Consider the following 12,420-nt stretch of genomic DNA (forward strand, 5'->3'; position numbering starts at 1 on the left):
GCATCATTTTCAATGCAATAAAATGCGTTTGCAGTGCTGTCTCATAGCTGCCTAGTTAGAAGTAAGCCCCACTGAGTTCACTGAACTTCTTCCTAGGGACGTGTCTGGAGGACTGCAGCCTTAAAGTTATTTCACGTCATTTGTTTTACATAGTCACAGCCCTGTAAAAAACAGGTAAATACAATTTACTGTCCGTTTTACTGCTGGGAAACTGAGGCTGGGAAGCAAGCTAGCTGCTCAAAGACAACCGGCGCGCGCAGCCCATCTTACCCAAAAGTCTTTGGGGGCGAGAAACATCTATACCTGTAGCCCAGCGCACCCCCAAGTTTTTTTTTTTTTTGAGGGGGACTATCTTTAAAAGCAGGGTGTACAGAATATAAATGAATGGCATTAATCACATACACGAATGAGATTCCTTATTGTTTGTAATGCAAGGGATACGGGACTGGGAAGCAAGGATGGGAGAAAGAGAAACAGCGAATCCTATTTAAACTCCAGGTCCCTTTGCTACTCCTTTTGCAACGCGAGGCATCAGGATCAGCGTCTAGCCACTACTTACTTACTTTATTTATTTTATTTATTTAGTTTTTACAGAGGCACAAGGAGCTGCCTTCAAGGTCCTCCTCGCTTGATGGCATGCATTTGGTGGCCAACTTGCCAGGCAGTTGAATTGACCAAGGCAGACTTTAGCCCTTGACCTCGAGGTCGCGTATGGGTGGGTGCAGTGAGCTCCTTGCCGCCTCCAGGGCTGAATGTTGATGGAGCCAAACGAGGGACAGCCCTTTAGCCGAGCCCCCGGGGAAGCCTGGGATTCTTCCCCACCCCTCCCAGGGGACAAGGGCAAAGGTGAAGGGCGTTTGTTTCCGAAGAGACTCGGAGGTACCCAGAGACTGGCCGCTCCGCGACGGGCCTGGAGTGTGACTTCGGGAGCGAGCAAGAAGACGCCATTGGGAGAAGGAGCGAGCTCACCTCGAGAGGGCGAGAGGCTGGTGATCTTTATCCCCTGGGATGGCCACTTCTCTCCGTGGATACAAGTCCTCCCGGGGGGCAAGGGTCTCTCCTGACCTTCGCTTCAGTGGGTACAAAAGGGAGATCAGAAGTTAAACAGCCCAAACAAAAACAAAAAAGCGAGGAAAGCAGTGAAAGTAAACAAGAGTGTTTCTATGTCTTTCTAAAGAATGGATGCTTTGAATGAGTGAATGGCAAAGAATCTTGTGGCACCTTGAAGACAGACCGATTTCTCGCGGCATAAGCTTCCGGGGGCCACAGTTCACTTCATCACATGAATCTGCAGCTCCCTAGGATAAATTAGATTTCTTAGTCTGGATTTGTTTAAGGATGCAATCCGAGGCTCCTTTACTTGTTGGTGGTGGTGGGGGGGGCAAGTCGCTTTGACTTCCAGGTAAATATGCATAAAGGCGTGTAGTTCAGCTCTGTACCTATTTACTTCGAAACAATCCTAGCTACCAATGCAGCGGGACTTGCTTCCAAACAAGTGGGCATGGGATTTGGGGCTTAAATAAAACACCAACCCTTTCTGCCTGTCTCTTTGAATCACCCCCACCCTACCCCAGACAGCCATACAAGAACTGGAAGAGGCTTAGGGAGGACAAATAACTGACAAAGAAAATTCGACCAACTTACATCAATTTTCCCTCCGCTCCCTTACAAGTCAGAAGGAAACCGAGATTAAAATAATGATCTGATTTATCCTTTCTCCAATAACCCATTGGCTCTTTCGAACCTGTTTCCTTAAACCACCCCTGCTCCCATGAAAATAAACCTAAAGTCCTGCCCCCCCAAAGTAGTGGACAGCAACAACAATAACGATTTCCCATATATAAAATATGAAAATGCTATATAGTAATGTGAATATAAGTCCCCCCCCCCCAAACAAGTCATGGTGTGGCAGTGAAGGTAGGTTAGGAGCTGGAAGGGTGGGGGGCTGAGAGAGCTAAGAAGCTGAAGTCTGGTAATTCTATCTCTTGGCTGTGGCAACAGGGAGAGTCAGCCGAGTCTACCTATCGGGCCATCTGGCTGTTCTAAGCTGTGGCCCCATGCTGTATGATTTTCTCTTAAAATCTCTTCCGCTGAAGCCCCGCTCTTATTGAATTCATCAAAAGCAAACTTTCCCCGAGTTTTTTTTTTTTTTTTTAAAGAAGGAGGCTAAAATAATAAGTCGACCACTGTGACATTCTCTAGGCTTAGACCATTTTTCATAACGCAGCTGATAGTCTTTTGTGCGGCGGAGGAGACTAAACAGATGAATAACGAGGAAAGTCTCCCGGAAGGGAGGAGAGAGAGAGAGAGAGAGAGAGACAGAGAGAGAAACCCCATACAGCTCCCCCCCTCCAACTAAAGCTGCTTTTTCTAATCTTTAAAAAGTTAACTGAAATGAGAGGTGCGTGTTAAAAAAAAAAAAAAAAGCCCCCAGCGCCACCAAGGAGCAAGCAAAACACTGATTGTGTCCCGACTGGAAACAACTTTGCACTGGCTCGCTTCGCTCCCCAAACTTTTTTTTTTTTTAAGCTTATGAGACGACCCAGGTGGCGAGGCGAAGCCGGGGCCTGGGCCATCTCAGAGAAACAGCCGCAGCCTGCCTGGAGACCCCAGCTGCTCTGATGACTATTTTTTCCATCCTTTCCAAACTTGCAGCAAGTCACACACTCTCTCTATATCTCTCTGCATTTTTATTTATATTCCCCCCGGTCCTCCTCCTTGTAGTAATCCTTATTGACTCTAGGGCCAGGAAGCAGGAAGTGTCTGCAAGAGGAAGGAGGAAATCGGGGTGGGGGTTGGTGGTGTTTGTTTTTGATGGACACATGGGGTAAGTTTCATCTTTCATTTTGTTTTACCTCGGTGTATTTTCAAGTGTATCCCCCCCTCTTTTTAAATGCTTGATGTACATTCTAGATATATAGTTGATGGATTGCTTATGTTCTCCCAACTCATTTCATATAGAGATATGATTTGTGTATGTCTTGGATCCTGTTTAGATTTGATTTGCTGTTGTTTATTTTATTTTTTTCCTATTCTCTTCACTTCGGGATTATTTTCAAACTAAATCAAGATGCTTTATACCCCAATCTCCTACTTCAGTGGGTTCCTAGGGAGTGGGATTTTAATATGTTTGAATGAGATGATATTCAATATGTCATGGGGGACCAGTGGGCTCGTGGTTTTTATTTATTTATTTGATATATTGTGGGAAGAAGGGTGGCATCTTAGGCCCCGATCCGAGTCACACCTGGAAGTAAACGATAGGTGGAGTCCTACTGATACTTAGAACTTAGCCGCATCGAATTGAACGGGACCTACTTCCCATTCAAAGCATGAATAGGTAGGGGGCAAACTTTCTATGATTGGACTGCAGGAATCCTGTGTGTGTGTGTGTGTGTGTGTTGGACTATGAGAAAAACAAAACTGACCCAACTAGCAGGGTTGCTGTTGTTGGGGCAAACAAGACATATTGTAAAAGGAATTTGCTAATTAAAAACTATGTAGTAAATAATAGCAGTGCATTGTGTGAATATACGTGGCGAAAATCCATGGCGTTTGCTTTAAGAGGATCCATACCGCTCAGCTCAGTGGCGCTTACTTCCGAGTAAACGTGCGTAGGATCCAGCTGTAAGACAAGCTGCCAGTTCCCTCGTCAAAAAGCCCGTGTGCAGCTGCGCGTTTTGCAATATATAGCTCCATGTAATCATATCGTCAGCATCACACACCGGATTCCACTTAAGTCCACGACGCCGAGGGTCGAATGTATTAGCCAAAGTCCTACACGCGCGCGAGGTTTTTTCTCCAGAAGCTCAGCCATTGGTTAAAATAGGGCTATTTATTCAAAGGGAGAAGCCACGCGGGTGATCTGGGGAGTTAGCTTCATTTTTAAGAACTGTTTATGTGTGTTACGTTACATGCACAGCCATTTCCTTTGCGCTGTGCCTCGTCAGTCTCCAGATAGGAAAGATCCCCCCTCCCGCCCGCCCCCCCATTTAAGCAAAATAATCCCAGCCGCCGAGAAAATACGACCCAAGCAGATTAGCTCGGAGTGAAACCGCATTACATAGCATAGACATCAACCCCCCCACATCCACAGAACTCAGTGGAAGCTACAATGGAAGCCCATTTAGCATGTGAAATAAAACCGGAGTCTTGGTTTAGTGCTTTGTTTTGACTGGCTTGTCGGTTCAGGATGGTGGATTTCGTCTAAATGCAAGGACTCCGGCTTCACTGCGTCTTCTGGGAGCGGCCCTAAGTACCACTATATGGGAGTAACTCCCATTGAACTCAAGGGACCGGATTTGCTTCTGCGTCACGGTGCTTAAGATCCTGTTGGCAGCCCAGCTACACTTGCCTGTCTCTTTCTCTTGGGCACGTTTTCCTGTTGCTGCCCTTGGTGGTTGTTTCTCCAGTATCCATCTCAGGTGCCTCGCTCTTAAGTGCGTAAAATATAACATCATATTTGGGTCCCATGTAATTGGCTGGGCTTCACTTTTAGAAGACTCTGGTTCCTTTGGATGCTGATTCCGACTTTTCTTTCCAAAAACTGGGAAGAGAGCGTAAAATCCTCCTCCTTTTCCTTCCTGGGGAAGAAATAAGCAATAAAAGAGGATAGTGGGGCGTTTCCACATTAAAACTACGGACTAGCTCCTTTGCAACAAAATAGATTCTTTGACATGCGCTGGGGACAGAGTTCGCCTGGGGCGGAGGTCCCTCTACCCCACTATCCCGCCCCCCAACCAAAGCTTGCACAGTGTGCAGGGTGATGGAAGAAACAAGCGATCCCTGGGATTAATGCCCTTTCTCCGCGCTTTGGTCTGTGGGACTAGCAGAAAACGCAACTTTTGCCCCCATTGGCTAGCTAGGTGAATTAAGCGCACCCTGCAACTGAACAGTCCTTGACCTTTGCCTTTATGTTTGCTCAAATGTTTGCCTAAAACACAATCACCCTTGACAAGGGAGCCTGCTACCGTGTGACACCGCCTATTCAATAGATAGATGTTCCCTGCCACACACACAACAACCCCAGCGCAGCATTTTAAATGGCTTAGGTATTTGTAAAAGCCCGTATAAATTAATGTCGGGTGATTGCTAGTTGCTGGTCAAAGAGGCGGCCGTTTAACTGGTAGAATACAAGGGAATCCATAGCGAGAAAGCACACGCGCGCGCGCTGTTTCTCTGTCTCTCTCTCTCTCTGTTTCTCTCGCACGCACACCCGAACACAAACAAACAGGGAGAAAAAAACCGAGGGACAGGAAACCCGCAGCAGCGAATGTGCAGGAGCGCGCGTGCACAGGAAATGTTAGTAGCGAGCCACGCATGTGTCTAGGAACCAGACTCAAACGCTGCTAATGCTTGAGGAGGAAGAAAAAGAGAATAAAGGAATGAAAGGGTTGATACTATAGAATAGGACCAGTGTGGTCTAGAACGCAGATAGACTGAAATAGGATCCGGTGGATCCGTGGCACATGCAGGCCGATGTAGTCAGGCCCACTCGTAAAAAAGATCACTTACTCCCAAACAAATCAGCATTCCCAGGATATATTGCCTTAGTACATTTCATTGAAATGAATAGTATGAAGATTGGTATACTGTATGTCTATACCTAGGTATACGTGTATTTCTGTGCACAGGATTTTGGCACTTCTGTTTTATGGGGTATCCAAGCATTAAGGATGCATTCTCCTCACCCCTCTCCGCCAAACGCCTTTTAAACAGTTAAGTTGGAAGGAGGTGAGGCTTCTCTTTCGATAGGCAACCTGGGAATTGGGTTTGCTAGATGCCTTCGACCTCCCCTTACGACTTAGAAGCTTTGAAATGCCTCACCCCACCCAGGGAGTCAAAAGGGTTCCTTCTCAATATTTTTCAGCAGGACAGCTCAACCCTTCGCTCGAAGGAACCTGACTGCTGGTGCAGCCAGCACCCTCTCTCCTCAGTGAGTTCAGGGTCGCTTACTCCCGAGTAAGGCTTTCTAGGATTTCTGGCTCCCTTCGCAGGAGTGTCGGGAGGAACTGGGTTGGGTGGAAACGTGGCTCCTTCCCTGGGGCTGGTGTCTTAGTCCCGTGCAGGTTACAGAGGATCTCTGCAAGGCAAGGCTCTTTCTCTGGGGAAAGGGAAGCAGTAGCTTCACCCTCCTTTCGCCCTCGCAACCCATTCCATATATTTTCCTATGCGTACACACGACACTCATATGAATGTATTCTTGCGCAAACAGGGATGCACGTAGCTGTTAATGCTGATTGGTCATGAGCGTCTTCCGTTTGAACTTGCAGTGACTGGGGTGGGGGAGGAAACCTCCTGCATTTTCATTGCCCTCCTGTAACCCTTGAGTTAGAATGAAAATGAAGGATCCATATGAGGACGATGACTTTAAAAAATAATAAACTCGTAATTTGATTTTTTTGCTCTTGTTACCAGCCAATAAAAGCTCCAGTTCTTGGAGAGATCAAGCTGTTTAGTTAGTAAACAGCGATGCGATTCCGTTGTAATGAATTTTGTTCGTTTTGGTCTTTCCGCGAGTAAGAGTTCTTTGATGCACTGCTATATGTATGTAAATAACCTGGGAGGGGGAAACCTTCACATTTTGTGGACTACTTTTCTCTAGCCACGTAAAGGCATTCCTTTCTATAGCAGAATGTTTGGCGCTTTAGAAAACAACTGCTATCTGCATTAGCTTGCTGCTCTGGTTGTTTCGGAAGTCGTTTTTAATCTCTTATAGGATTGTCGGAGCTCAAAGAGCTTTCTCACGTCCTCAGAGTACATGGTCTGTTTTTAATATCCCATTTTATGGATATGGAAACTGAGAGCTCTGCCCAAAGATGATGGCCTGATAGAAAACCTATTTTCCATCAGACTCTTCCAATATTCTCTTCGCTGGATGCTGCACTTCAGTTTCCTGTGGGTGTGAACCAGTGTAGAATAGGGCAGAGTGGATGGCTGTGACTGTGAACAGCTCCACTAGTTCTCAGTTTCCCCATCAGGAAAATGGACACGTTTAACTGCCGATCATTAACACATCCCAACTCACCGCGTAAAGATTCTAACAGATGAATTTCAGACTCTAAAGCCATGCGGTTCCAGTTTAAATTATTGCGCCCCCAAGAGCGTGATCCTCAAAAGGTTTGTTTAGAAGCAATTCAGCCGCTGCTTTTTTGAAAGCAAATGCATTTAGGAACCTTAATCGCCATCAGTTGCAGCCGAAGCACAATGGATTTAATTGTACTGTGGGTTTTTAAAAATGTGTTATGACCCGCCCAGGGACCTTCTTTCTGATGAAGGGGGTGGGGTAAGAAAGAAAACAACAATAATTTTGCTAATAATGTATAATGAATACTCAGGCTTTGCTGTTGGATCGCGTTGGGAAGTATGTTCGCATCGATCAGTTGGGAATTTGTTTCACGCATGCCCCCTTGGCTGGGACCGTAGCGCTTTTGCGCAATTCCCATTCATATCGGAGATGGGGTGGGGGCGGCTTGCAAATGACAGTTTCAGGTGTACTTTGCTGTCTAAGCACCTTGAATCGAAAATAAGTCCCAATGATTTCTCACGAGTTTACACTCGATTTTTTTTTTTTTTTTTACAAAATAGAATGTCACTCTTCCAGAGCTCCAGGTAGCCTGAAAACCGCAGTTGAGTGCTTTGCTGACACGTGTCACACCTGGTGCAGAAGTATCCATCTTTTCCCCCTATAGGCTGAAACGAGCTTTTCTGTTCACTTACTGCCGCGTGGCTGATTCGCTCAGGACACACGTGCACTTAAAATTCAGGGATTAGTGATGCCCTCCAGTAATATTGCTCGCCTACCGCATAGCGATACGAAACACATTTAATTGGAAGTTGGCGCCATTGGTGGGTTTTGTTTTTGTTTACTTTCGAGTAAGAGTGTAGTTTATGGCAGGTACCTGATATTCTCCAGGGAATTCTAACCAGCAACGGAAATTTGGGAGGGGGGAGGCTACTACAAATAAGAAAAGTATCTATTTGCATCGGTGGGAAGCCCCATGGGACATTTACTCCGAAGGAAGCGTGCAGCCAATGATCCTGAGTTCGGCTGGAAGCCTGCAGGCCACCAGCAAAGGTGGTTTAGGTTGCACCTCCATGCACATTTGCTCAGGTGTAAATCCCCTTGAAGGCAACGGGATTTACTTTTGAGTAAACATCCGTCGAACTGGACAGTTAAGTAGGAAAAGAGCGCAGGTTTCAATTTCTGATTCGCCTTTTTCCTGGGGAGCTGTGTGTTGACGAACGAAAGGAAAGCCGTCGCTGGCCAAATTAGAGGAAAATGAGTCAGGGATCGCCACCTCCGAGGCAGGACGAGTCAGAGGATCACAGCGCCGATTAAGTAGAAATGGGTGCGGGGGGGCGGCGATCTGGGAGAAGGTCAGCCACGAGGCTTTTGCAAATACAGTGACGACAGACTTTCCTTTGGTACTCTGCCATGAACGGGAGAGAGATTGCAAGCTGAACTTTCTTCCCGCTTCCTTCGCAAACTCCCCAGTGAAGGAAACGGGTTATTTGTTGTAAGGAGGCATAGTAGAACTTTTTTTTTTTAAAAAAAATATTCATTAGAGAAAACTTTGCTTAGAAGATGAACTGTCTGACAGCCAGATCCCATGAGCACCTACTCAGAAGTAAGTCGCGCTTACTTCGGAGCAGGTCACCAAGGGGCATAATTCTATGCAGGGATAGGAATTCTATGCAGGGATAGGGGCATAAGCAGCGCACCAAGGGGCATAATTCTATGCAGGGATAGGAAGACGTAAGCCCCACTGAGTTTCATGGGACTTACACCCAGGTAAAGGTAGGTACTGTTGCAGTTTTGTAAAGCAATAAGCTTCATAGACTCTGTGGGACTGACTGTCGAGGAATCCTGTTTTGGCTCGCCTGCCCTCCACGTAGATTTAAAGTCACTCACTTACACACAACACTTACGTGTTGTAGACATGCTTGCATTTACACCGTAATTCAGTTTTAGTAGGTGCAATAAGAGTTCAACATCGCTGTCCGCAACCCGTTTATTGACTTCAAATCAATTTAAACTGCCACCCGAGGCACATCGACTTGCAACTCGGTTTCGCTGACGTTCCTCCCCGAGATCTATGGCTTGGAAGTCTGCCACTGATTTCCCTGGGACTCCTTTCCAAGGAGCGTGTGCCCAAGAGGAACGCCATAAACGTCTTGACTTGCAAGTACATTACAGCGAAAGTCAAAGTGCTTAGGTTGCGGGTAACTGCAAATCCTGGCTGGGAAACTGCGCTGACAATATGTTTCGGTAATGCTTTCCTTATGGAGCTTTGGAAGTTTCAAAAAGTTGAACCTCGCTTCTTTCGGTCACTGCTCTCCCGAACAGAAAAGAAAGAAATATATTTGCAAATATATTTGTTAGCATGCCTATGAGATACCAATCAGAGTTTGCATGGGAAAGTTTTATTTAAAAATAATTACGATGTGATAAAAAAAAGGGCACACCTTTCACGCACAGTATTTTATCGTACTAGGTACTGTATATCTCCTGAATTTCCATCCCTCCCCCACCCCCCCTTCTAAACTGTCTGCTACATAAACAATGAAGCTTGTAATTACTTGCTAATTTCATTGCGGTTGCTCCGGAGAGCTTATAACATTTGGGCCCCATTGTCCACTCATTATGTTTCCAGAAGCTTTCTAGGCTGCCTCGCCTGGACTTTGTCCAGTCTGTAACCAATAAAGGAAATTTACAACCTTGACACATAGGGAACCCGTCTCTCCCGCTCCCCGCCCCCTCCGCCGCCAATGTCAGGGAAGAAAAATTGAGATGTAAAGGTGCTTGGTGCTTTCTCACAACCTGGAGCTCTTAATAAAGAATTAGACTAAAGCGGGAGGGGGGTGGAGAAAAAAAAAGAAATGGTAACACAATAAATAGAGTTAGATCCCTCATTCAAAGACCATGTTTTTTGTTGTTTTACTTCTTATTAAAGATGCTCATTACATCACTTTGTTCCAAAAGGACACTTTCATTCTCTAAGAGTTTATTTAACAGAGTACCGTCAAAACCAATAGGAGTGATGCCATCGTTTTTCAACAACAGGAGGATCATATAACCTTCTGATGTTTTTAGTTCACCCGATCCAGACTTCTGTGACAAAACATTTTAATGGATATCGATCAGTGACAGTCGCCGAAACGGTTAGCGGTGAAATAGTTAAAGCTCAGCAAATACCAGCACCCCTCAGGACTTTAAAGTTAGTCCAAAGTTATATATCTCGCAACGATCCGAAAAAGGTGATGAACTTGGGCTTTGGTGGGTTTCTTTAAGGAAGGAACAAAGATTAAGCACATATAGAATACATATTCCAATTTTGTCTGTGTGATTTTCCCCACCGTAAGGGTGGTTTCAGTGGCACTTGCTTCCAAACAAATGTGCTCAGGATCGCAGTTTTATGACATCTTTGCAGGCTGGGGCGAAATTCAAAGCTGAAAACTTATGCACTTGGGAATAGCCCGCCCTCAGCGGGACTTACTTCGAAGGAAACGTGCACAGGATCGAGCCCACCCCCCTCCCTCCGTTAGCATGTCCATTGCATTTTACATGTGAGTTGAATTCATTAAAGGCTGAAATATTTCTTATGGATCGGTCCCGGTTGAAACAAAATGTTCTGGTTAATACCTGTGCAAAAAGTAATAATCAAAACCTCTCCCCAGGCTGCACATAGAGACAGACAAATTGTGTGTGCGTGCGCGCGTGTTTATTTCTATGTATATATATGTGTGTGTGTGTGTGCGCGCGTTATCTACCAAACTACCTGCAGTTGTTTACTGGAGCAATCACTCGGTTACTAATTGAACTACATTGGAGCAAATTCTTTCAAGTTTGTAAAAGGCTTTGACTCTGGTTCTTTTTCCAACCACGGGCATAATGGAAGCAGAAGGAAAGAAGATGGGCATATTTTGAGGGGGGGGGGGAAGAGACCCTTTATATCAGCCGGCAAAGGGGATAAGTATTATTTGACCGATTTCTGTACCGATGTAGGTTTTGGAGCTGCACAAAACTCCTAAGCCGCAATCCTGCACACACGTATCTTGTTGAAAATGAGCCTTACTTCCGCGTGGACTCATATTAGGGTGCACTGTAACGCAGGCGGTTTGTCTGAAGTGCTTTGCTTAGAATGAAAACCAACGGGGCTTCCTGCCGACGCACCCCGAAAGATCGCTTAGCACCCGCATTCTAGAACTCTTTGAACGCAAAGAGGGACAAATCCTGACCTACCTTGCAGTGTTGTTGTACTTAAGCGCTTGGAACACCCCAAAGGTTCTATTTCAATTATGTTTTAATTTCCAGTGGAATTCTAACAGAATTTTTCCTCTTGCACTTGCTCTCCTGACCACTTCCGCCCCCCCTCCCCGCCCGCTCCTTGTTGCTATCTTGTTTGTTTCCCTTTTAAGCATCCTGCTTTTCTTCTCCACTCCTCCTCTCGCAGAGAAGGGCAGCAGGGCCATCCCACAAGCAGCTCGGGGTCAGAGGCTGTTCCTCCCTCCCGGAGCCGTGTTTGTTTACAAGGAGGCAGAACTGAGGCTGTTAACGACGTCTCCTGCTTCTCACCTGACTGGCTGGGGAGGAGGCGCTGTCCTTTCCACCTCTTGGAGCCTTTGCCGTTCAGATCTTCTGCTTCATGACAGGTGGGCTCCCAATGTTTGCTATTTCCAGGGCCAGGGACGTGCGATCTTAATAGCTCCACCCCAGTACACTCAACTTGATTTGTATATGCACCCTAGATTCAGCAACAACAGAGTCGCAGGGCTCCATGGCCCTCTATAGCTGTGGCTGTATTCCAGCTTCCATTGGCCCCAGCTAGCTTGGCCCAGTGGTCAGAAATGACTGGAGTTGCACCACAGTGTCACATGAGTGTGATGGACAGTAATCACACAGTTCAAAGATGGTGTTAACTCTCTAGTAGCAAAACACTATCCTCACAGACTTGGTTGAGTGTGAGGCCTGATGAGCACAGCAGCTCATTTCCTGTGGTCTTACTCCATGAAAACCAGTCCCTGCCTCCTCTTAAGAAGAAGAAGAAGAGTTTGGATTTGATATCCCACTTTATCATTACCCTAAGGAGTCTCAAAGCAGCTAACAATCTCCTTTCCCTTCCTCCACCACAACAAACACTCTGTGAGGTGAGTGAGGCCGAGAGACTTCAGAGAAGTGTGACTAGCCCAAGGTCACCCAGCAGCTGCATGTGGAGGAGCAGAGATGCGAACCTGGTTCCCCAGATTACGAGACTACCGCTCTTAACCACTACACCACACTGGCGTAGTCCCCTTCTCTGCATAGTTTCCCCCCCCCCAAGCAATCAGATACGGCATCTGCATACAACCAGGCTCTCCTCCTTTTTCATGCCTCTTCTGGTTCTGGGAGACCTGCAGGGACAGTTGCTTGTTACAGCA

The 12,420-nt window shown here is 46.3% G+C and overlaps 1 long non-coding RNA gene across 3 annotated transcripts in view; it reads left to right on the forward strand.

Annotated features, from left to right (window-relative positions):
* The first annotated feature begins 2,420 nt into the window (after positions 1–2,420).
* Positions 2,421–12,420, forward strand: part of LOC309533341 — a 249,425-nt gene continuing 239,425 nt past the window's right edge. The window contains exon 1 of one of the 3 annotated variants that reach the window (XR_014220140.1): positions 2,421–2,827. This is a non-coding gene — a long non-coding RNA (uncharacterized lncRNA). The remainder of the gene's footprint in view (positions 2,828–12,420) is intronic. The other 2 variants (XR_014220141.1, XR_014220142.1) reach the window with 2 other exon arrangements.

The sequence above is a fragment of the Podarcis vaucheri genome, assembly GCF_965113315.1.
Source record: "Podarcis vaucheri genome assembly, chromosome: 5".
NCBI lineage: Eukaryota > Metazoa > Chordata > Lepidosauria > Squamata > Lacertidae > Podarcis > Podarcis vaucheri.